Raw genomic sequence first — 26,548 nt, 5'->3', positions numbered from 1 at the left:
TGTTGTTGTTAGGTGCCATTGAATCCATTTTTACTTTAAAGTGAGCCTAATGACAGTAGAACCACCCCATAGGGCAGTTTTCTAGGCTGTAACGGTGAATGCACTAGACTGCAGTCAGTGTAAACCACAAGGTCACTGGTTCAAGCTCAGCATCTGTTCCTCAGAACCCCTATACAGGGTCGCTATGGGTCAGAGCCGACTCAATGGCACTTAAAAACAACAACAATCTTTACAGGAGATTTTTCTCCTGTAGAATGGCTGGATGAGTTTGAACTGCTGACCTTTCGGTTAGCAGCCTAGCAGTTAAGTGTAGGCCTTGGTATATTCTCATTACTGAATATGAATGTTCATGTCTAAAGTTACCAATATGCTCAGTGTTACCCAAAGCACATGGCTAGCATGAAATATGATGAGAACCCAAACATAGCATCCACTAAAACTACTATATGTAGGCAGTTGCGGGTTACAAAGATAAATAGAACACAGCTCCTGAATCTTAAGGAGGTCACAGCCTAATGGAAAGAAACTGAAATAGAGATAATTCTGAATTGGAGTAACTGTTCAAACTGATCGAAAACAATTGTCTGCCTTAGAGTGGGCTTATGGAAATAGGAGTCTTTGAGCACCTATTCTTAAATAGTCAGTCTTCAGAAGTTTCCCATTCATGTTCCAGTTCTTCACTTCCTCATAGTGATTACTGTTGTTGCTCTTAGATACCATTGAGTCAGTTCTGACTCATAGAGACCCTCTGCACAACAGAATGAAACACTGTTCAGTCCTGAACCATCCTCACAATCATTAATGTGTTTGAACCCACTATTGCAGCCAACTTTGATGTGAGGTCAGTTCCAGGAGACACCACAAAGGCAGGGAATCCTGAAATGTAATTACTTATAATAAATTGAATCTTACTGGATAAATAGCAGGTACCCAGATGAAGGATCAAGGGAAATGAGAATTTGTGAGGAGGAAAGCATGTTAAAAGGACTGAGGTGTAGGAAGATGCTTGTAATTCCTTCAGATGACCCACATAGGGTTTCTTTAAAGTCTCTTCTTAGCCTGGGCTCTCTAATGTATAGAGGATGTTGGGAGCAGGGAAGTCAGGCTTGCATGTGTTGGCTAAAGCAGGAATACTTCCCTTTTCTTCCTCTCTCACAGCCCAACAGATTGTGTGAGTTCTTCCGGAATTTTGCTTTACTTGTAAGAGATGGAGATGGGTTGGCAAATCCTATTCTCTGAGAACATGATAGTGCTGAAGGCATTCCACACATTATTTCATTTTATCCATTTAACAGCCTTATCATACTGGCATTATCATCTCTAAGCCATCAGCTCATTCTCTCAGCTCTGATTTTTAAAAACATAACCAGAATCAAACCACTTCTTATTACTTCCATCACTGCTTCACTTGCCCATGACCAAGCCATGACTGTCTCTCACTTGGATTATTTTATAGTCTCTTACCTGACCTTCAGTATGAATTGCATCTCAATGTAGAGAAAACAAAAATCCTCACCACTGGACCAGTAAACAACATTCTTATCAAAGGAGAAAAGATTGCAGTTGTCAAGGACTTCATTCTTCTTGGATCAACTATCAGCACTCATGAAAGCAGCATTCAAGAAATCAAATGACGTATTGCATTAGGCAAATCTGCTGCACAAGACCTTTTTAAAGTGTTGAAGAGCAAAGATGTCAGCTTGAGGACTAAGGTGCGCCTGACCCAAGCCATGGTATTTTCAATAACCTCATATGCATGCAAAAGCTAGAAAGTGAATAAGGAAGACCATAGAAGAATTGATGATTTTGAGTTATGGTGTTGGAGGAAAATATTGAAAGTGCCATGGGCTGCCAAAAGAACCAACAGATCTGTGTTGGAAGTAGTGCAGCCAGAGTGCTCCTTGGATGGCCAAACTTTGTCTCTCATACTTTGGACATATTGTCAGGAGGGACCAATCTCTGGAGAAGGATATCATGTTTGACAAGGTGGCGGGTCAAAGAAAAAGAGGAAGACCCCCAGCGAGATGGATTGGCAAAATGGCAGCATCAATGGGCTGAAGCATGGCAACAATTGTGAGGTTGGCCCAGGACCAGGCAGTGTTTTGTTCTGTTGTGCATACGGGTGCTATGAGTGAGTACCAACTCGATGGCACCTAACAGCAACAACAACAACAACCTGGCCTCTCTGATCCCACCCTTGCTCTGTATTATCCATCCAGAGTGAGAAATGTAAGCATGATCATGTCACTCCTCAGCATAAAACTCTCCACTGTCTCCCATGATTCCCAATAAGTCCACCCTCCTTTCAACAGCCTACAAGGTCTCCATGAACTGGCTTTTCTTTGACTTCTGTCCCCCTCCCATTCTTTCTAGTCAATCTGACTTCCTTGGATTCCAATGTTTACTGTTCCTTGAACTTGAAAATAACAGTTTAGTCTGAAGGTTTTTACACTTGTTGCCTCTTTTCTTAGACATCTCTGTTGGTGGTAGTTACGTGCCATGGAGTCAGTTCTGACTCACAGTGACCCTTTACAGGGTTTCCAAGGAGCGGCTAGTACCACCGACCTTGTGGTTCAAATGACTTTTCAATCCAGTTCATTAACCCATAGTGGCACACCAGGACAGATTAAAGGGGCAACGATAGACTGCATTTTGGAAAGAAAAAAAAAAACAAAAGATACTTGCCCTTATATTTCATCTTATCAGTTACTGCCAGTAGTAAATCATTTTTAAAAATCAATATTTAAATGACCTAAACCACACTTTTTTTTTTTCAGGAGGTAATTAAAAGAGTTGAAAACAAGCAAATGTGAAAGTGGTAGCAGAACAAAGACAGCTCAGGCTGTATTTACAAAAACATGCAACTGGAAACCAAACAGTGGTTTCTGAGGTGTAATGGTAGCCTGAAACATGATCCTTAATGATACAATTTCTGTTTTAATAAACGAGGTCAATAGTTTCTATTTGAAAATCATGTCTTCTCTCCCTAGTTATGTTATACTCCAGCTCTAGTTAATTAATGCAGAGTAATAAACAGAGTTAAAATATCATCAAATAAACTGAATAAAGATACCATCAAATGGATCCAACCACCCAAAACCAAACTCAGTACTGTTGAGTCGATTCCCACCTTTTACAACCCTATAGGACAGAGAAGAGCTGCCTCAGGGAATTACTGTGATAGCTAAGATTTTGTGACAACTTGACTGGGCCAGGGGTCTCAGTGGTTTGGCAGTTGATGTGTAGTTATCTATGATAATTTCTAATATAATATAATCCACTTTATGATGAGGTCCGCTATGAGCAGCCAATTAACTGAAGGATAGCTTCCTGGGGAATGTAGCCTGCTTCTAATATACTGGGTACTTTGCTGGGTCTGGATCTTGTCTCTGGCTAGTCCTCCGACCTCCAGTCCCTTGGACTTGATCTAGTGGACTGCCCTATTACCTGCTGACCTGGGAGTTGTCAGCAGCCTCTCTTCTTACCTGTGTCTGCCTGCTGTCTGGCCTGCCAGTCAATCTTGGTTCATCAGACCTGCAGCTATATATGAATTCGAAATTTCCAGTATTAAACAGTTACCAAGGCTGTACTCTTTGTAATGGAAGTAGGTTGTCTCAACGTTCTTCAGTGGAGTGGCTGGTGGGCTCTAACCTTTTGATTAGCAGCTGACTGCTTAACTACAGCACCACCAGGCCTCTTTCTTCACTTGCTACATTTTGCATATGGAAGCAGGTCCAGAGCCAGCAGCCTAGTGAGGAGGAAGAACAAACCTAGGCCCTTCTCCCCATCCTGTCCTCACTCTTGATGCTTGTGTTATGGAAAGCTCTATTAGGACAGACACAGTCAGTGCCTTCCATTTTCCCACTGGACCTGCCATTTTTCAGACCCTGGAGGGAGTGCATCAATGTGGTACTGGATAGAGGAGCTCAGAATGCTTTGGGAGCAATAAAGAGCATCTGAAATGCCAGGGATCGCAATAGCAGCCTTGAGCCAGTCTCACGAACTCTCATTTCCCAGTTATTCACCTGGGATCGTATATTATGAACATCTGCAGGACTGGTTATTTCTGAATGCCACTGATCCTGTAGAATTGTCCGATGAACACTTTGAAGACTTCCTGTTGACCAGTGAAATCAACACACTTTTTGCCTCATCAGCTCTAAAAATCTCAGGGAGAGGCCATGTGAAAAGCACTGTCTTCACTGTGAGTAAGAGCGTTATCTTTCTTGGTTTATCTTTTCAAAATGCCTATGCCATTTTCCAGGAAACCTGAAGAAGAAATGATGTCTGAGGTACTTCTAACACAGGACACAGTGCTGGTTATTTGAAATCAAATGACAGCATGTAAGCATGGGCATTACAGTTTCTAGTTGTGGAATCTGGGTAAATTTTGCAATTTCTCTTAATCCATTTTTTTCATCTGTAAAGTCAGGATGATTTTGAAAATAAAAATGAAGGGCTTTAAAAAGTTTGTGGGAAAATGTAATGAAAAGAAAATACAATTTTCCACAAACTTTTGAAATCCCTCCTTCATTTTTCTTCTCCCTTTTTCACCTCTCTCTTTTCTTCCCTTTCTTTCTTCCTCATTCTCTCTTTCTTTCCTCACTTCCCTCCTCCCTCTGTTCCTTCCTTTCTTCTGTCATTCAACACAGACTTATGGTGCTGCTCTGCTAAACAATGTGGAAGCATTGATCAATGCTTCCAAAGAGTACAGTGCAAGGAAAAATAACACTAGAGTGTTTTCATGTAGAAATTAATATCTATGCTAATCACAGCAATAGTACAGAGGAGAAAGTGATGCTCTTTGGGGAAGGACCATAGAGGACATAATATCTGAGCAAAAGTTTGGAAGACAAACAGTTGCTTTAAAAAAAACAAACAAACAAACAGAAAAACCAGAAGTGGATCACCAGGACCACTGTTGGGATGAGAGAAAGAGAATCAACACCAAATATCATGTGCAAGGGCAACTGGGTACCAAAGCATCTCATTATTGACTTGTTGATCTTGAGAGACTGTTGAGATCCCCAGGTTCTCCTGACAGCTCAATGCACAGTCCCAGATCAGTGAGGGCAGAGTAATGAAGACTTGAGAGTCCCCCATGAATATATGTGGCAGAAGACTCAATGAAAGGATATAGAAATCTCTCAAGAAAGAAGGGAGAACAGATCCTGGGAACACCAACATTTGAGTTTATCAAGAAAGCTAAGTCCACCAAAGAGGTCCAGCAAAGAGAACAGTAGAGAGATACTGTATTTCTGAGAGCACAAGAGTGAGTCAGGGAGAAGGTCAAAGTCTGTGAAAACTCAGAACTGTCCATTTCATATGAAAAGGCTTTGAAAAATGTGAAGAGCCACAGAAAAGAAATGCCAGTTCTTGCTGGGGGCAGGAAATAACCATATTCAATTCACAAAGGACAGTGAGAATGGCATGAAATGCCCTGTTACAGACACAGTTTCTCAATTGCATCATGCGGATAACAGAACATCAGCATTTTAACTAGACACCCCATGCTCATAATGAATGCTTTTTAACACTTTTACATCCTTATCTCAGAATTAGCTTCTTGTTGGTTTCAGAAGAGTGCCTTAAATTTGTCACCTAAGGACCAAAAATAAAACTGTGGGCCTAAGAAAGAAAGAAAGAGAGAAACTGTAAATATTGGGGTCATTGCTATGTAGGATATAAGTAATCTGGTACTGAATTGTAGATTTTATTATCTGAAGAAAAACCTTAATCTTAAAATCTGTTTTGAATAGTGCCAATAGGAAAGGGGCTTCTAGCTGAACAAAACCTATTTTCCAACTAATAGCTGTATCTTGTAGAAAAGAAAATGAATCTAACACAATATAATAAGAAAAGAAGTATGGCTACTGAGGAAATCATATGTAGAAGCTACATGAGATTTCAACAATTTAGTGTAGGTACCATGCTGTACAAGGAGCTCTGGTAGCATAGTGGTTATGAATCGGGCTGCGAACCGCAAGGTCAGCACTTCGAAACTACCAGCTGCTCCATGGGCGAAAGATGAGGCTTTCTGCTCCTGTAAAGATTTGCAGCCTTGGAAACCCTGTAGAGGGTCACTATGAGTCGGAACCAACTCCACGGCACTTAACAACGACAACCATACTGTACTGTAGGAGCAAAAGACCTGGGATCCTGTCTCCATTTCATTTATATAGTATCTATTTGTGATATTAACTACAGATATGATCACATCTGCAAATACATGAAAAAAAGGAGTTTCACACAGCATTATGGCTGCAACATGTGTTCTTGAGTTTGGGCTTGAACAGACCTACCACATTCCTGCCTCAGGACCTTTGCACTAACTGTTTCCTCTTCTTGTTTTACTCTTTTCCAGGTATTCACATGGCTGGTGCCTTATTTATCGTTAGGTTTTTACTCTACTTTTGCCTTCGCAGTGAAGCCTTCTGTCACTTCCCTATTTAAAATGAACACTTGCATCTATCCAGCAGGTCTTCCTCTCCCTTTCCTGCTTTATTTTTCTCCAAAGCATTTATTATCAAAAACGTTTTTGGAATCATTTTTGACTCGTGGACATCCTTTGTGTGTCAGAGTATAACTGTGTTTCATAGGTTTTCAATGGCTGATTTTTTTTTAAGTGGATCACCAGGATTTTCTTCTGAGGCACCCCAGGGTGGATATGAATTTTTAACCTTTTGGTTAGCAGCTGAGTGTGTTAACCATTAATACCACTCACAGACTCCTGTTACCATATGGCATCAATATTTTTCTAGAATCTTAGCTATTCAAAGCACTGATTTTGCCTGCTTTCATTACTCTTATATCCTCAATATCTAACAGTATAGCACATTTTTATGTTTTTAAATGTTTTCTTCAATGAGTAGAGGAACAGGTTTTAGAAACCTGTCAGGTTTTGAGCTCCAAGAGGAATTGCCATAATTCTAGAAAAACTCCTCACTCAGAAAGGTCAAGTTACTAGCTTATCCACCTTTCTTGACCTGGCCTGATAATTTTTTGCTTACTCAGGATAAATGTAGGACTGCAAGGTCAGTTTGAACATCAAGGTCAGTAGTTCAAACTCACCAGTCACTCCTCAGAAACCCTATACTGGATCGGAACCACCTTGACAGCACTTACCAGCAATAATCAGAACATATGTAATTTGAGTCAAAGTATACAATGCTTCCAGGCATGCATTCTGAGCCTTTCCCTTGCCACCATATAAACTTGTATTGCTTTTAAAAGCCTGCTCTATTATAGATTGATTGAAAGGAGCTCTGGTAGCGTAGTGGTTACGAATCGGGCTGTGAACCGGAAGGTCAGCAGTTCGAAACTACCAGCTGCTCCGCGGGAGAAAGATGAGGCGATCTGCTCCCGTAAAGATTTATAGCCTCGGAAACCCTATTCAGGGTCGCTATGGGTCGAAACCGACTTGACGGCACTTAACAACAACAACAATTATAGATTGAAGTCGTTCTTGAGACCAGGAGATATTTAGAACATCAGAGCTCTCCAAATCTGTAGGTAAAGAAACTAGAGCTCAGAAAGATGATATAATTTGTCTAATATCATAAAACCACTGGAGTCCCTGAGTGGCAAAAACTCTTGACAGCTAAAGGTTGGTGTTTTGAATTGACCCAGAGTCACCTTGGAAGGAAGGCTTGGTGATCTGCTTTTGAAAATCAGTCATCATGAGTTGAGGTAGATTGAAGGCAAATGACTTGCGTCATTTTTTTCTTTTTTAAATGTGACTCACTGTATGAGGTCAACCTGTATAGGAGAGGAGAAAATTGAAGCTGCCTATTAGGGTTTCATGTATATGAGGGCCAGTCAAAAAGCATTGCTACTAGGGTTCAGTTCAGCCGTGCCGAGTTTATTCCCAATTAAACATGTCTCTGTGATCAGTGAAGTGTTTCTGATAAAAATCTCTAAGTAATATACTTGTCTGAATTTCATTGTTGTTGTTGTTAAGTGTCATTGGGTTGGTTCCAACTCTTGGTGGCCCTGTACAGGGTTTCTAAGGTGGGCTTGAACCACGTACCTTGTGCTTCTCCTATAGCACCACACCAGGACTGAATCTCACTAGGATGTCTTATAAAGAGCAACAATAACTAAGGACAAATCGAAACAGTTACTTCTGAAGGGATCTGCTGGACCGCTTTAACTCAAGGCAGAGAGGCCTGCTACAAGGCTATACTGACTGTTTTCTGAAATTCCAAAGGAGAAATGTTGGTAGATTGAGAGTTTATTATGAAAGAGTTTAAAGAAAATTTAAAACTCCATTGGTGAGAGAAAAATCCAAGAAAGATGCACTGAGTATATTTTTTTTCCCATTATAACAATATCCTTACTCATTTTTCGAGGGTAGTGGGTAGTAAGGGCTCCCCTGTGAGAATTTCATTAGGAAATCTTATCCTATCCACTCAGCAGTCCTGATCTTGACACTTGAGACTTCTTTTTATTCTCCAAACATAAAGAATGTTTAAAGGAACATGATCTGAGTGTCTAAAGGATGACAAAATTGCTGTTTTGACATGGTTTAAATGGATGAAAACAAAATTCATTTAGGAAGAATTATAGAGATGAAAACATCAACTTCAAAGTGTAAGAAACTAAATAAAAGATGTATTAAGAAGTTATAACTTCACATTTTGATATTTTTGTTTAATACAGGTTTTTATGGTTTTGTCCACCTCTTATCTGTCAGTTTGTCATACTGTCATAGCTTCCGTCTTACTGTGATGCTAGATGCTAGATGCTAGATGCCCTTGGTATTTTAAATACCAGCAGGGATACCAGTGGAGCTTCCAGACTAAGACAGACAAGGAAGGAGAAGTAGATCACTTTTGAATGGTTAGCCACTGAAAACTTTATGAATAGCAATGTAACATTGTCTAATATAGTGCCAGAAGATGAAACCGTTAGGTTGGAAGGCACTCACATATGACTGGGGATGTGTTGGCTCCTTAAAGAAAAGTTGACCTTAATGACATGGATGAAGCAAAGCTTTCAGGACCTTCATTTGCTGATGGGGTATAGCTAAAAATGAGAAGAAATAGCTACAAAACATCCATAAAAAATTTGAACATGGAATGTATGCAGGAAGAATTTAAGAAAATTAGAAGTCATCAAAAATGAAATGAAACACATGACGATTGATACCTTAAGCATTGGTGAACTGAAATGGACTAGTATTGGCATTTGAATCAAACAATGAATGAATCAAACAATCATGATTTACATTACTGAGAATGACAGACTGAAGAGAAACAGTATCACATTTATTGTCAGAATAACTTTTGAAGATCTATCTTGAAGTATTGTACTATCTGTCATAGGATAATATTCATATGCCTAAAAAGAAGAGCAGTTAATATGGCTATTATTCAAATGTATGTACCAATCCTAAAGCCAATGATGATGATACTGAAAAATTCTACCTACTTCTTCAGCCCGAAATTAATCAAGCATGCAATCAAACTGCATCCATAATTACTGGTTATTGGAATGGGAAATCTGGAAATGAAGAGGAAGGATCAGTAATTGGAAAATATTTTCTAGGTTATAGAAATGATGCAGGAGATTGAATGACAGAATTTTGCAAGACCCCATGACTTGTTAACTTCAAATACCTTTTGTGAACAGCTTAAACAGTGATGGTACACTTGGACCTCACCAGATGGAATGTACAGGAATCAAATTGGCTACATCTGTGGAAAGAGACAATGGAGATGCTCAATATCATCAGCCAAAATAAAGTTATGCCATCAATTGCTCAAATGCAAGTTTAGGCGGAAGCTAATGGACCAGCAAGTCACACTGCACAGGAATATGAATACAAGATGGGAGAGATTACTGTAGCTATCTTTACAATCTACACGGAACAGCAATAAAAAACTGAGCTGTAGCAGACAGATTTGCATGTGGATAGCCAAAGAGTATGAAGATGCATAATCCAAGCATGGAGAACAACAGAGGGATACTACAAGTCAAATGATATATTGGTGTTGTCAAATGCTGTTGAATTGGTTCTGACTGAGAGCGACGCTGTATATGGTTTTCAAGGAGTAGCTGGTGGGTTTTAATCATCAACCTTGCAGTTAGTGGTACAGTGCCCTCAAAATACTGAGAATAACAGAATGAACCCCCATATCAAATGGTATGTTGATGTTTTTGTTGTTAAGTGTCATCTCGTTAGTTCCAACTCAGAGTGACCCTGTATACGGTTTCAGAGGAGCAACGGGTGGGCTTAAATGGTTGTTCACAGCCCAGTGCTGATCCTACAGTGCCATACCAGGAGTCCATGTTGATGTTAAGTGTCATCAAGTCGTTCTCAACTCATAGTGACCCTGTATAGGGTTTCTGGGGAGTAACTGGTGGATTTGAACTGCCACCTTTGCAGTTAGCAGTCCAGTGCTTATCCTAGCACTCCAGAAAGGCCAAAAATAAACTTAAAGAGAGTTCACAGGAGTTTTCTACAAAGACATTGCTAGGGCACTTAGCAGAAACAGCTGTGAGGGTGGTAAGATTTGTCACGCTAACTACCATTGGAGACTGAAAGGCCAATTTTAGACCAATCAGACTATTCCATTAATTCACTATATTCTATATGAATGACTACAGGTAAGACCAGCAGAAAAACCACCAGGTCGGGCTCAGTTCAAGTTGTCAAACTGCAAACTGTGACTAAAAACCACTAAGCTGATATTTAGTTATGGTTTGCAAATAGTTCTGTCTTTGTCTTTAAACTAGGCACTTGGTCCATCCAGTTCTATTTATTGCAATTAGGTTACTAGGATGTTTTGATTTATTTTCACCTTTCTACTAAACCTATTTGTCCAGCTGTCAATTTATTTTCCTTTTGACTTGAGTGAGGTAGCCTCTTTTATGAGTTTTGTTGTATTTTTTTTTTCATGACACTCTTTCTATTATTCAATTGGGTACTCTAGATTTTTTTTTTACTGCATATTTGATTTAACAAAGGTTAATATCAATCAATCATGGTAACAAAATCAAATGGTCAATGCTCAACTCTTTTAAGAAGTATGAAGAAAGGAGTCCAAGCTGCAGTGAAAGAACAAAATTCCTGGAATTAATGGAATACAAATGGAAATCTTTCAACAAACTGATGCAGCCTTGGAGGCACTCACTCATCTATGCCAATAAATTTGGAAGACAGCTACCACGCCAACTGATTGCAAGATATCCAATTTGCAAGACATCATTTCAAAGAGAGGTGACCTGATGAAAATCATCAAACAGTATCATTAATACTACATGCAAGTAAAATTTTGCTAAAGATAATTAAAAAAAACGGCTTCAACAGTACAACAGGAAAATGCCAGATGTTCAAGCCAAATTTAGACACAAGAACAAGAGATATCATTGCTGATATCAGTTCAGTCTTGGCTGAAAGCAGAGATTATCAGAAAGATGTTTGTTTATGTTGTTATGTTCCATGGGGTCAGTACCGACTCATAGCAACCCTAAGTACAACAGAACAAAACACTGCCTGGTCCTGGGCTAACCTCACAATTTTTGCCAAGCTTGAGCCCATTGATGCTGCCACTTTGCCAATCCATCTCACTGAGGGTTTTCCTCTGACCTTAGAAAACATGATATCCTTCTCCAGAGATTGGTCTCTCCTGACAGTATATCTGAAGTATGAGAGACAAAGTTTGGCCATCCTGGCCTTGAAGGGGCACTCTGGTTGCACTTCTTCCAACACAGATCTGTTTGTTCTTTTGGCAGCCTATGGTACTTTCAGTATTCTTCTCCACCATCATAACTCAAATACTTTAATTCTTCTATGGTCTTTCTTATTCACTGTTTTATTCACTTATGCACCTTTCGCATGCATATGAGGTAATTGAAAATACCGTGGTGGCTTGGGTCAGGTGCCCCTTAGTCCTCAAAGTAACATCTTTTCTCTTCACTTTAAAAAGGTCTTGTGCAGCAGATATGCCTAATGCAATTCTTGATTGCTGCTTCCATGAGTGTTGATGGTGGATCCAAGAATGAAGTCCTTGACAACTTCAATCTTTTCTCTCTTGATAAGGATGTTGTTTATTGGTCCTGTTGTTGTTGTCAAGTGCTGTCAAGTCGATTCCGACCCATAGCGACCCTGTATAGAGTTTCCAAGGAGCAGCTGGTAAGCTTGAACCACTGACTTTGCAGTTCAAATGGCTTTGCAGTCTGGCGCATTAACCCACATTGCCACACCAGGACTTTGGTGCCATCAAATCTGTTTCAACTCATAGTGACCTTCTGCACAACAGAATGAAACATTGCCGGGTCCTGTACCAACCTCACTATTATTGTCATGCTTAAGTCTATTGTAGCTGTCACTCTGCCAATCCATCTTGTTGCGGGTATTTCTCTTTTTAGCTGACCCACCACTTCACCAAGCATGATGTTTTTCTCCAGGGACAGGTCCCTCCTGATAATCTATCTGAAGTATGAGACACTAAGTCTAGCACTCTTAGCTTCTAAAGGGCATTCTGGCTGTACTTCACAGTCTGTGTACACAGTCTGTACACAAATCTGTGTACAACACAGATTTATTCATTCTTCTGACAGTCCATGATACTTTTAATATTCTTCTCCAACACCATAACTCACATGCATCAATTCTATGGACTTCACTATTCATTGTCCAGCTTCCACATGCATATGAGTCTATTGAAAATACCACGGCTTGGGTCAGCCAAACCTTAGTCCTTAAACTGACATCTTTGTTCTTGAACACTATAAAAAAAAAAAAAAGAGCTTATGAAGCAGATTTTCATAATACAATACATTGTTTGATTTCTTCACTGCTGCTTCCATGAATGTTGAGGATGGATCCAAGCAAAACGAATTATTTTGACTTCAATCTTTTCTTCATTTATCATGATGTTATATATTTGTCCACTGGTGAGGACTTCTTTTTTTTTCTGTACATTAAGGTGCAACCCATACCACAGGTTGTGGCCTTTGATCTTCATCAGTAAATATTTTAAGTCTTCACTTTCAGCAAGCAAGGTTGTATCATCTATATATCTCAGGTTGTTAATGAACCTTACTTTAATCCTGATGTCATGTTCTTGTTCATGTAATCCAGCTTCTTGAATTATTTGCTTAGCATATAGATTGAATAAGTATGGTGAAAGAATGCAACCCTGGTGCACAACTTTCCTGATTTTAAACCATTCAATATACCCTTGTACTGTTAGAAAACTGCCTCTTGATCTATGTACAGATTCCTCATAAGCCCATTTGTTTCAGAATACTCATTCTCCACAATGTTTTCCATAGCTTGTCATGATCCATGCAGTCAAAAGCCTTTGTATACTCAATAAAGCAAAGGTAAACATCTTTCTCGTATTCTCTGCTCTTAGCCAAGATCCACCTGACTTTAGCAATGATATCCCTAGTTCCACATCCTTGTCTATATCTGGCTTGACCTCTGACATTTTCCTATCAATGTACTATTGCAGCCATTTTTAAATTATCTTTAGCAAAATTTTACTTGCATGTGATATTGTTTAATGATTTCTGCATTCCATTGAGTTGCCTCTCTTTGGAATGGGTACAAATATGGATCTTTTCCAACATTTTGGCCAGATACCTGTCTTCCAAATTCCTTGGCATAGATGAGGGAGTGACTTCAGTGCTGCATCATTTTGTTGAAAGATTTCAAAGGAGGATGTTTACCTGAGCTTACTGACTAGGCAAATACTTTTTTTTAAAAAAGCTTTTATTGTGAATTGAATGATAGTTTACATGGGAGAACATAAGTTTTGCACTCATCCAATCATATTTTGTTTCATTGCCTTGATTACAGTCCCCTCCATGCAGTTAACAGTATTTGCCTTTATTCCTTTTTTAAAAAATGTACACAACAATGCGCAGGAATATATAATCATTTAAACAGCCAAAGGGCACATTTTGCAAGCCAGCCTCCTTCCCTCGAGCACACTACCTTTCTTTTTCCAGGAGTTTAGAGCCCTCAGCTACTCCATCTCTCCATGCCATCACCTCTGCCTCCATATCCATTGGCCCTGCTTCTCTGGTTAGGATCTGACTTTTTTATTCATGCTCTTCTCTCTTGATGGTCGTTCCTGGAGTGCAAGATTAACTACTTCCCCCATTTTGTTACACAACTTCTCCCTATATAGTTGTGACAATTGCAATTAGTCATGAGAACAATTACTCACTATTGAATCAAAATAATCCTATCCCTATCTCCTTTCACCAGACCCATCTAGATAAGATAAAAACTATTCAGTGGGGATTCTGCCTTCTCCCACATGCTCTGAAACTAAACTTCCTCTTGAAAACTTATATAAGCCTGCCACTTCATGCCTTTATGTCCCCTAACCTCCATTTTAGGTAACCAGTGTCTAAGTTGCCAATACCTATCAACCCTGTGTACTGAGGTGATAGGCTTGATCCTGGATGTGAAGACTCCTTCCCTCTTGGTTGGTATTTTGAGCTACAACATCCATAAGTATTGGTCAGGTTCATCAAATTGTAGCAATTTACACTTGCTTCCTGTATCAAACTTCTTTATCTTCCTCTAGTCCAGTTCTGATCATCAAACCATCAAAACTAGGTCAAATGGGTACTATAGGCAAGTTTGGGCATTCTTGTGCACCTCCCCCCACTTCATATCAGCTAGGTGCTTCACTTTCAGCACTAGCCCACTGTGGCTAGATCAGTGTCCATGGACTCAGGAGTTCCCAAGTCTCTCCAAACTTCAGACCAACCATCCCTTCCTCTTCTCTGTCTCATCTCAAGGTTGACAGGAGTCTATGGAACACGGTCAAATGCAGAACATGTCTTCACTTACTGCCTTTCCCCCATTTCCACTCACAAGCAGACCAACTGGCTCACCAGCAAACTTACATATCTGCTCTTGTGTTCCCTTTGAGGTTCAGTTTAGGAGGGGGTTTGTCCTGAAGGGCCTTGATTACTTGCACTGATGGCTCTGAGGCGAACAACTTGCTTGTTCTTGTAATAGCCAAACAGTGTGCTGTTTTAGCTTTTTCCTGCTGGTCTGTCTTTCAAGAAGGAGTTTCTGTTTCTCTAGTCACTCCTGGCTGGTCTGCATGTTCTTTCAAGTGGGAATGTCCCACATATGTAAAGATTTTGACTGTATGGATCATGACAAGCTATAGATAACACTGGGAAAAATGGATATTCCAGAATACTCAATTGTGCTCATGAAGAACCTGTACAAAGACCAAGAGGCAGCTGTTCTTCTGAAGCATTGTGAATGGAAGTTTCTCAAGGCTTTTATTAAGTGCATCTTACCAGAGAGACTTTGCATTGGTTTTGTCAGGCTCTGAGGACTGTACCAATCCAAAGTAGCTTAAACTCAATTCTTTTCTTTGATGTTTTTATGCACATAGCTCATTGAATTCCAGCCTCAAATATGATTGCAGGTTGGATTGTTCTTATGAATTATGACAGGCTTCTATCTTCTTTTTCCAGAGACAAGACCCAGTGTAGCTAAACTTTAACATCTACTTTTGTAATGTAGATTCTTTGCTGGTTCACCTAGTGAAGTTGTCACTTTCAGTGGTTGGGTTTTTGTGGATATCTCTGTGTGATGACCCTAGGACACTTGAAGGAGAAGAGAATGACCCTGGGTCATCCATCAACATAAATGGTTACTTATTTGAATATATTTATTTTTTCAGGTTTTTCTGACTTTCTTTTATTTGTGGGGAGAGGTGGTGGTAGTGATCTCAGGCCTTCCTTTAAAATGATATTTTGAACATTTTATTTAGAATTTGTAGGTGTTTTGTACCAGGAGGACTTTTTTTTTTTTTCTTTAGGAATTCAAATAGGAAGCATTTTAGGCCTTGCAGGCCATATGGTCTCTGTTTTAACTACGCAATTCTGCTGTTTGAGGACAAAAGCAGCAGTAGAACAATATATAAATAAAAAATGAATAATAGGTTATAGGCTGGTTTTGATTCTGGATTGTCATTTTCCAAGCCCTATTGTATAACAGAGCTCTGGTAGCGTAGTGGTTACGAATTGGGCTGTGAACCACAAGGTGAGCAGTTCGAAACTACCAGCGGTTCCGCGGGAGAAAGATGAGGCGTTCTGCTTCCGTAAAGATTTACAGCCTCGGAAACCCTGTGCAGGGTCACTATGAGTCGGAACCGACTCCATGGTACTTAACAACAAACAACAACAATTGTATAACATGGATTCCTGGTGTGGAACTGTAAGATAAGCATTGAACTACCAACGCTGTGGTCGGTGGCTCAAACCCACCAGCTGCTCCTCAGAAATCCTGTTTGAGGTTGCTATGAGTCTGAGCCGACTTGACGGCACTTAACAACAACATTGTATATCAGACTATATAACGTTGTTGTATAATATGAGACTAATGGCTGCCATAGCAAAAAGAAGAACAAAATTTGCTACCTAAGAGACATCTCAAGCTTTCCTTCATAGTAGAATGTTCAGATTTTATAGGAGAAAATCCTACAGGAGCTCCCAAAGGGGCATCTCACAGCAAAAGGCATAGGGGACTGGGAACATGCTAGAGTTAGTGTGGAAGTATCCTGAATTGTTTGCTTGCCTTCTAGTGTCTTCCTAACAGGGTCTCTTACCTGATGTGTAGAATGAATCCTGCTAGAACACAGGTGCTTGGAATTCTCCAAATTTCTTCCAGTCTTTCTATTGGTCATTAGTGTCTGCACAGGCCCCAGATGTACAGGCCCTCCACTGCTGAGAAAGCATCTGTCCATGTCTTCAGCTATGGTACCAACTAGGATACTTGCCTTTTAAAATCCTTAAATAAATGTAGATCTGCAGCCACTTGTGGGCACAGGACTGAATACGGTCTCCTTTGTTGTACGTAACGTTGCCTTGAGTCAGGTACAACTTGATGGAGGCAGTTAACACTAACAAATGAATTAATACTATGCTTTTGATCAACTCATTGGGCCTAAATAATAATGCCATTTGTCACCATGAACTGAAAAGAGGGAGAGAGATTGGAAAATGGGTGTATTTAATAATTTGCAGAAATTTGAGTACTGAAACTTTATTTTTATAACAAGGGCAACTTTAACACAATTGTTGGAAAAATGGCACTTTCTGCTGAGCTGGTTGTGAAGTCTTATTGGTTGGAGAGAATACAAGCCATTTTAGTGTACATAGGTGCTGGAAGCTGAGTTTAAGGAGGCAGATGGAGTGTCCAGGGCTACAGGTGCAAAACATTTCTTATTGAGACCCAAGTTCTAAACATAGTCAAAGCCTGGGCTTTTCTAGTCCCTTATTTGAGCACTCTGAAAATATGTCATTTCCATGTGCATCTTGTTAGCTGTGAGCTGAGATGACCTGTCAGCTCTGAGGTTAATCTCGCTAATTAACTGAAAGGACAATGGCTTTAGGAAGCTCCCGAACAGACTAGCAAATTTTCCCTAGATTTCATTAGGGTGACTCTGTAAAGATTGTAGGCAAATGGCAGTTTTTACTTAACAGTTTTAAACCATAGCTTTTGGACTGTTTTTAATATTTAAATTTGAGTAATCCATGGTGATGAGGACAGAGATGCTCTCCATACTATTTGGAAACCCACCCCAGGAAAAATATGGAGGAAAGAAAAGAACATTTTAAGCACATCTTCTTGCTTCAGGCCTTTATGCCTAGCTTTTTCCTTCTTTACACTTATTTTAAAAACGCTTCTCCCGCCTCCTCCCAGTGAAAACCCACGCCATATCCCTGAGTCTGTTGTGGAGGAACAGACTGGAAGACATCTGCCTCTTGCCTTATTATTATTTTTTTTAAATTCCTCTAAATGATAGAGCCAAGTCTCCACACCAGAGTCCCTGCTCCCTGAGCAAACCAAATGGTGGCTGTTGGCAGCGTATTGACAGCTTGTTAATGGAGGAATCCTTGACAGTGTGACAACCTGTGTGGGCGGCCACTGGAAGCCAAATCCGCCCACACACAAACCCCCGAGTAATTAACAGGTGGGGAAAAATAGCAACTAACTGCTGCTGAGGAGGGGAAAAAACACTCAACCAAATGAATTATGTATATTCAAAAAGAAGTCTTACTTTGCAATCTCTTTCCTAGTTTTTGCTAGCAGACAAAAGGCTCTACTGGGGAGTGCTTTTGCTTTGGGGTCAATGAATCTGCATTTGAATCTAAGTTGGCTACCTGTGAGTCAGATTGACTCTATGGCAGTGGGCTGTGGTTGGCTTCCGGGTTGGCCACTCACCAGGGATGTAACTTTGGCAAAAAAATTTTTCCCTCCTTGGACCTCAAAAGAAGGAGCCCTGGCAGCGTAGTGGTTAAGCATTGGCATGTTAACCTCAAGACCAGTGACTCAAACCTACCAAATCCTTCGGAGGGGGGCAGTGAGATAAAGCTGGCTGCTCCTATAAAGATTTAGTCTCAGAAACCCTAAAAAGCAGTTCAACTGTATTCCTATAAGCTTGAGATCAATCAGAACTGGCTCAATGGCAGTGGGCACTTTGTGATGGGTAACAAGGCCAAATTAAACAAAATTGATGCTTTCAAATTCTGATGTTGGTGAAGAATATTGGATATAGCATGGACTTCCAGAAAAACTAGTAAATCTGCTCTGGAAAAAGTAAAACCAGAATGCTGCTTAGAAGTGAGACAGGCAAGACTTCGTCTCCCTACTTTGGGTGTGTTATCGTGTTATCGGGAAGGATTAGTCCATGGAGAAGGACATCGTGATTTTTGGTAAAGTAGTGAGTCAGCAAAAAAGAAGACCTTGGATGAGACTACTTGACACAGTAGCTGCAACAATCGGCTGAAGCATAACAAACTTGCAATGATGGCACAGGACTCGCAGTGTTCTGATTCTATTGTACATAGGGTCACTATGAGCTGGAATTGACTCGAGTGGTACCTAACAACGTACTACTAGTGAAGAGACAGTCATAGATGCCTCTTACCAATGTTAAGTTGCTAACCTTTCTCATTATGATGATGGATTTGCCAAATTGTTCTTGTAATTCTGTAGTTTCATACTTTTGAGGTTTTTTTGTTTTTGTTTTTGTTTTTTTTTTTGTATTGTGAGGGTCTGCTTTTTAGGCATATATAAGTTTGAAATGGTATGTCTTCCTGGTGACCTGGATCTTCTATTATTATAAAGTCACCACCTTTATCTTTACTAATATTTTCAGTCTTCAAATTATTTTATATGATGTTATTTTATATGCTGATCACTCTACCACTTTGTATATATTTATCTTACATTCTTCTGTGTAACCCATGTTTCATGGGACTAGGAGTGGAGGATGAGGAGTGTGGGGAAGTGGAAGGCTTGAAGTGGCTGTAGCTTGGTGTCTTCTAGGGCTGCTGTAAAATATTACAAGCTTATAACAGAAGAAATGCAGTGTTTCACAGTTCTGGGGGCTGGGAGTCTGAGATCAGGGCAATTTTTGCTGAGACTTTGAGAGAGAGTCTATTTCATGTCTTTCTCCAGCTTCTGATTGTTCCTTCCAGTTATTCCTTGGCTTGCAGCTTCTGAGTCACATAGCACACTCCCCTTGTGTCTCTTCACCACGTTTACAAGGACATTAGTCATATCAATGGGTACCCACCCAACTACTCCGTGACCTCATGATAGCCTAACTGTTAATACTTTCACAAAGACTTTATTTCCAAAAAGGTCCCATTCACAGTTACTGGGATTAGGATTTTAATAAAACTTCAGCTGGGAACCCAATTTGGTTAAGATATTTTAAGCTGTTAAGCTAACCTTCAAAATGCCTTACTCCCCTAGCCCACTTAAACCCAAAATATATTCATATACATTTTCTATAAGAACACCTCTTGGAGTCCACATGACTCCAAGACATTTAGAAACGTCTAAACCAGTCTAGACGTTTCTCTCAAAGTTTGTCTTACTAGAAAGGGAAAGATGAATGGAATTTCTCAAGACTTACATCTGTAGCCCCTGATATCTTTCTGAGGCCTAAATTTAATTTAGGAAATGTTTAAGATTTTAAAATAGTTGTTTTCAAGTTTTCTTGGATCTGAGATCATTCTCTAAATGTGATAAATATTATGGTTTTTCTCCTCAGAAGAAGATGCCCAAGTAAATACATAGAATATGCAAGCAATTTCAGGATGATCTTGAACCTCTGAGTTGCATCTATGAACCTCCTAAAAGCTCCAGAGGTTGCAGGTAGAAAAAGCTTTATTTAAATATCCATGTTATAAAATGTAAGGGGTAAAAGGCAGACATCAAAATTTAATAAATACAAATTTGTCTGTCAAAAAGACAAACTGATAGAAAGTTTGTTGTGGGCTTTGGTCTAAGGTGATAAAGTCCCTGAGCTGGCAGTGCCTGTGTGCACAGGAAACTTGAGCTGCGGATTCAGTGAAAAGAGGGTTAGAACCATCACATTCAGGTTCCCAGCTGAAAATTCCCCAACGGAAGGCATGCATAATTCTAGGGCATATCTCATGTGACCCAAGTGGAAATGCTCTGTGGAAGAAACAACAAAACCCTGAAAAAAACCCCACCATGAAAGATGTTCAGCAGTTATAACAAAGGGAAGCATTCATACCTGAGAAAGTAGAAGTCATAAGTCACCTGAAAAATCTGTTAATATAAGTGTGTTTAAAAAGTTATAAAATGATTGTTGTTGATGTCAAGTGCCATCAAGTTGGTTCTGACTCACAGAGACCCTGTATAGGGTTTCCAAGAATGGCTGGTGGGTTTGAGCTGCCTACTTTGCAGTTAGTAGTCATAATGTAGTGGTTACAAATTGGGCTGTGAACCTCAAGGTCAGCAGTTTGAAACTACCAACTGTTCTGCAGGAGAAAGATGAAGCTTTCTGGTCCCATAAAGATTTACAGCCTTGGAAACCCTGTGCAAGGTTGTTATGAGTCAGAACCGACTCCACGGCACATAACCACCACCACCAGTCTAGTACTTACCCTGCAACACCACACTAGGACCCCTATAAAAGGATTGTTGTTGCTAAGTGCCTTCGAGTTGGGGTTCGACTCACAATGCCCCTGTACAGGGTATCCAAGGAGCAGCTGGTGAGTTGGAACTGCTGGCCTTAACAGCCCAAACCAGCATTGCAGTTTACCAATCCATACAAAAATAAAAATAATGAAAAAGGATGGGCAAATGTGAAAAAAAAATAAATAAAGGAGCATGTCCAGAAATGGAAAACATTGCCACAGTGGGATGATGTCTTTAATGGATGGTTTAAACAATAGACTAGACATGACTAAGGAGCTCTGGTAACATAGTGGTTACAAGTTGGGCTGCTAACCTCAAGGTCAGTGGTTCGAAACTACCAGCAATTCTGTGGGAGAAAGATGAGACTTTCTGCTTCCATAAAGATTTACAGCCTTGGAAATCCTATACAGGGTCATTATGAGTTGGAACTGACTCATGGCACACAACCAATCAAGTAAGCAAGACATGACTAAAGAGTTAATAAGTAAAATGGAAGAATTGTCAGAGGAAATCATCTAGAATACAGCAGAGAGACATAAAGAGTTGAAAACTATGAAAGATGGAGGAGAAAATGTGAAATTTTACCCTAGACACAATGTAATGAAACTACTACAATATTCTTGCATAAACGGAAGTCTGCAAGTTACCAGGCAGAAAAAATAGATTACTTAAAAAATGTACCATCAGACAAAAGGTAGACTTATTGTTAGCAATAGATACCAGGAATAGAAGAAGCAAAATTATCCCCAAGACACTGAGGCAAAATTGTGTAAGTAAATATCTCACTAACATAAGCTATGCAAAATAATAATAAAAATAATAATAAACCTGTAGGAATATGCTCAAACATTAAGAGTTTATGTTGGTTGGTGAAATTAAAAGTGACTGATACTTTTATCTTAATATTTCTGTATTAGTCACATTTACCACAATAAACACAATTTACATGTGTAATAAAAATAAGTATTAAAAACCAGTAATCCGTGTGGAAAGGACAGGAAGACCAGATCTGTGTCGGTTCAAATGAAGTCCAGATGTCAAGGCTTAGCTCCAATGACACTTGATAGCTTTCTTTTATTTCTTCGCCTCAGCAGGTTGACCTATTCTTCAGGCAGAGTGCTCTAGCACTTCTAAAATCCCATGAAATATTTAAAAATTTTAATTCTTTTCAAATCAGAGGTAAAATATTGATCAGAATTTATTAGACAGCTGCTAAAAATAACATCATAATGGATGCAGCCTGCATCACATTCACCTTTATTATAACATATATTTATTTATATGTTTCTCCTTGGGTGGTGCCAAGAATTTGCACTTGGCTTCTAACTGAAAGGTTGGTAGTTTCTAGCAGGCCATGGTAAAAAGACTTGGTAGTATACTTTGTAAGATTACAACCACAGAAAAGTCTATGAGATGGTTACTTTATGACCTGCATGGACTCATCATGACTAGGAATCAACTCATTACCAATGGACTTTTGCTTGGTTTTAGATAGATAGATAGATAGATAGATAGATAGATAGATAGATAGATAGATAGACAGGTAGATAGATAGATAGCCCCATGAAGGCAAAAGTACCAGGGACCCATGAAAGTCACAAAGCAGCCTGCACCACCGACTTCATATCTTGACTTTGTTTTCCCCAAAAGAAGCACTTGAGACAAGCAACTTATTTGGATGTGATCTTAGAAACCAGGCATGAAGGATCAGGTAGAGAAACAAGAAAGGATGAAAAATTATGGTCAGCGTCATCTTTGTGGGCAATAATAGGTTAAGAATTGTCCATCTTAAGGACAGGAGGCCAGGGCACTTATCCACTGGTATCTGCCTCTTATGTGTGTGTGTGTGTATGTGTGTGTGTACCTGAAACCAGTTCTGACTCAAGGTGACCCCGTGTGTGTCAGAGTAGAAGTGTATACCATAATGTTTTCAATGGTTGGTTTTTTTCAGAAGATTGCCAGGACTTTCTTCCAAGTCACCTCTGGGTGGACTCAAACCTCCATTATTTTTAATTAGCAGCCTAGTATGTTAACCATTTTCATCACCCATATACTCCTCCTTATTCTTAACCCATTACCATGGAATCATTTCCGTCTCATCTCGAGCCTATACGACAGAGTAGAACTGTCCCAAACGGTTTTCAAGGCTGTCATCTTTATGGAAGATGCAGGAGAAACAGCCACATGTTTCCCCTGCAGAACAGGGTTGGTGGGTTCCAGACACTGACCTCTCCATGAGCAGTGAAGCATACTTCCCTGGATGCTGTCAACTGCCTTCCACAGGTCTTGCTTAAGTGCTGAATGGCTTCCCTATATTATAGAAGACCCAGAAGCAGAAAACATAAAGTACTCGCATAGGGTAGGAAGCTGTTAACTTGGTTAACTAACATGAGAGGGAGATTGCTTGACTGAACACAGCTGAAGTTGAAACCAGAGGGGCATCAAGGCAATGAGACTCAAAGCAACAAAATTATTTGCCAGTTTCCCTGGAATCATTCTGCCATTATACCCTATGCTTCCATACCATTTTATGTGTACATCCATAAGAGCTCATCCTACATTCAGCCATGTGTTATGTATCTCATAGTTTTTCAGTATTTGAAGTATAAATTCCTTGAGGTCACAAGCCATGCTCATTGCACAGAACCTCGTGCATAGTAGGTGTTCTATACATATTATTGATTTCATTTAATCAAGGAACCCTGAAATAGGACTTCCAAAACCAAGCCAAACCAGTTGCTTTTGTTTGGATTCCAACTCATGACCATTCCACGTGTTTCAGAGTAGAACTACTATCCATAGGCTTTTTAATGGCTGTGATCTTTTAGAAATAGATTTTAGACATTTTGTTCATGGTATCTCTGGGTTGATTCAAGCCTCCAACATTAAGTACTCAGTACCACCTACAGATTCTGGGACTCATGAGAACTGAATCCCAGGTCCCACTTTGTAAGTAACATGGTATGTTAGGTTGGGCAAACCCTTGGTCTTTTTGGGTGTCATAAATACATTGAGAAAACCAAGAACTATTCAAGATCTTCTCAGTGGGCCTTTCCAGATCTAATATTTGATTATTCTTCTCCACTCAGCTCCATTCAGCATTTTTATTGTTAGGTGCCAATGAGTCTGTTCCAACTCATAACAACACTGTGCACAACACAACAAAACACTGTCCAGTCCTTCACTGATCTCACAGTTGTTATGTTTGAGCCCAGTGTTGCTGCCACTGTGTCAATCCATCTTGATAAAGGCAGGTGGGGGGGGGGCATCTTACTCCTTTTGGTTGACCATCTACTTTCCCTAGTATGATGTTCTTCTCCAGGGACTGGTCCCTCCTTAAAACATGTCTAAAGTACCAGAGACTAACAATAGAAATCCTTGCACCTATACAGCATTCTTTTAAGATCAGATGAAAAATGTGGCATTATGATTACAGGAAGACTCATTAACAACCTGCGATATGCAGATGATACAACTTTGTTTGCTGAGAGTGAAGAGGACTTAAAATATTTACTGATGAAGATCAAAGACCACAGCCTATATCAATATGGGTTGTACCTCAGTATAAAGAAAATGAAAATCCTTATCACTGGATCAATAACCAACATTCATATAAATTGAGAAAAGATTGAAGTTGTCAAAGACTTCATTTTGCTCAGATCAACCATCAATACACATGGAAGCAGCAGTCAAGAAATCAACAATATATTGATTTGGGTAGATCTGCTATACAAGAAATCTTTAAAGTGTTCAAGAGCAAAGATGTCAGTTTGAGGACTAAGGTGTGCCTGATCCAAGCCATGGTATTTTCAGTAACTTCATATGCATGTGAAAGTTAGGCAGTGAATGAGGAAGATCTTAGAAGAATTGATGCATTTGAGTTATGGTGTTGAAGGAGAGTATAAAAAGTACCCTGGACTATGAAAAGAACAAACCAATCTGTGTTGGAAGAAGTACGGCAGAATGCTCTTTGGAAGCCAGGATGGACAGTTTGTCTCTCATACTTTAGACATATTATCAGAAAGGACCAGCTCATGGAGAAAGATATCATAGAGGGTCAGAGAAAAAGAGGAAGCCTCCCAGTGAGATGGATTGGCACAGTGGCAGCAGAAATGGGATCAAGTGTTGCAATGACTGTGTGGTTGGCAGGTGACCAAGCAGTATTTCGTTCATATGTGCACAGGATCATTATGAGTTAGCACTGACTAGATGACACTAACAACAACAACAAAAAGAGCATTCTTGCTGTAATTCTTCCAAGATAGACTTGTTTGTATTTCTGACTATTCATGGTACTTGCAATATTCTACAAAACCATAATCCAAATGCACTGATTTTTTTTTAAACTTTATATTGTGAATTGAGTGAAGGTTTACAGAGTAGATTCATCAGTTTTGAATTCAATACATCATGCACTTTGTTTCCTCTCAATGATTGCCATTTCCTCAATTAACAACAGTTACCCAACTTCCTCCCTGTGGCCTGTGGTTCTGATTTCCTTTCTACCCTCCTTCCCATCTCTTCTGAACTTTGTCCTTAAGTAAATGTTGCCATTTTGATTTTTTTTTTTAGGTGTTTATTATGAATTGAGTGAAAGTTTACAGGGCAGATCATCAGTTTTACATTCAACAAATCGTACACTTTGTTTTCATTACAATAATTATAATCCAGTCCATGTTCCATTGTTGTTGTAAAGTACCATCGAGTCAACTCCGACCCATAGCAACCCTGTTAGGGTTTCCAAGGAGCAGCTGGTGAGCTTGAACTGCCAACCTTGCAGTTCAAATGGCTTTGCAGTCTGATGTATTAACCCACAGTGGATACTAGGACTCCATTAGTTAACAGTATTTCTCTCTATTCACTTTAGCTCTTTTTTTAAACACTCAGACATATATAATCATTTAAACCACAAAGGGCACATTCTGCAAGTCTGCCTCCTGGTCGCCAGCTCTCAGTCCTTCTCCCTCCATGAATCTAGAGTCTTCAGCTGCTCCCTCTCTCCATGTCCCTATCTCTGCCTCCATCTCTGGTATCACTGCTTCTCTGGATAAGGTCCCGCATTCTGCTTGTGCTCTTCTCCCTTGATGGTCTTTGGGTCCTCTGTATCTGGACTGTAAGATTAACTACTCCCCCGTTTTTGTTACAAAACTTCTACCTTTACAGTTGTGACAGTCGCAATTAGTCATGATAACAGTTACTCACTATTGAATCATAAGAATCTTATCCCCATCTCTTTTTACCAGACACATCTAGACAAGATGAAAACTATTCAGTGGGGACTCTATCTTCCCCCATACACTCTTAAACTAAACTACCTTGTAAGCCAGTCACTTCGAGCCTTTATCACCTCCTCATTTTAGGTAGCCAATGTCTAAGTTGCCCATCCCTATCTACCCTGTACACAGAAGGGATGGCATTGATAGTTAATGTGAAGACTCCTTCCCTCTCTGTTGATACTTTGAGCTACTATCTCCATGATTGTAGGTCAGGTTCATCAAATTATTGCAAGAAGTGCAGACAGAGTGCTTTTTGGAGGCCAGGTGGCCAAACTTCATCTCTCATACTTCAGACATATTGTCAGGAGGGATCAGT

The sequence above is a fragment of the Chrysochloris asiatica genome, unplaced genomic scaffold, assembly GCF_000296735.1.
Source record: "Chrysochloris asiatica unplaced genomic scaffold, ChrAsi1.0 scaffold00127, whole genome shotgun sequence".
In the NCBI taxonomy this organism is placed as follows: Eukaryota; Metazoa; Chordata; class Mammalia; order Afrosoricida; family Chrysochloridae; genus Chrysochloris; species Chrysochloris asiatica.
This window is presented reverse-complemented; position numbering follows the sequence as displayed.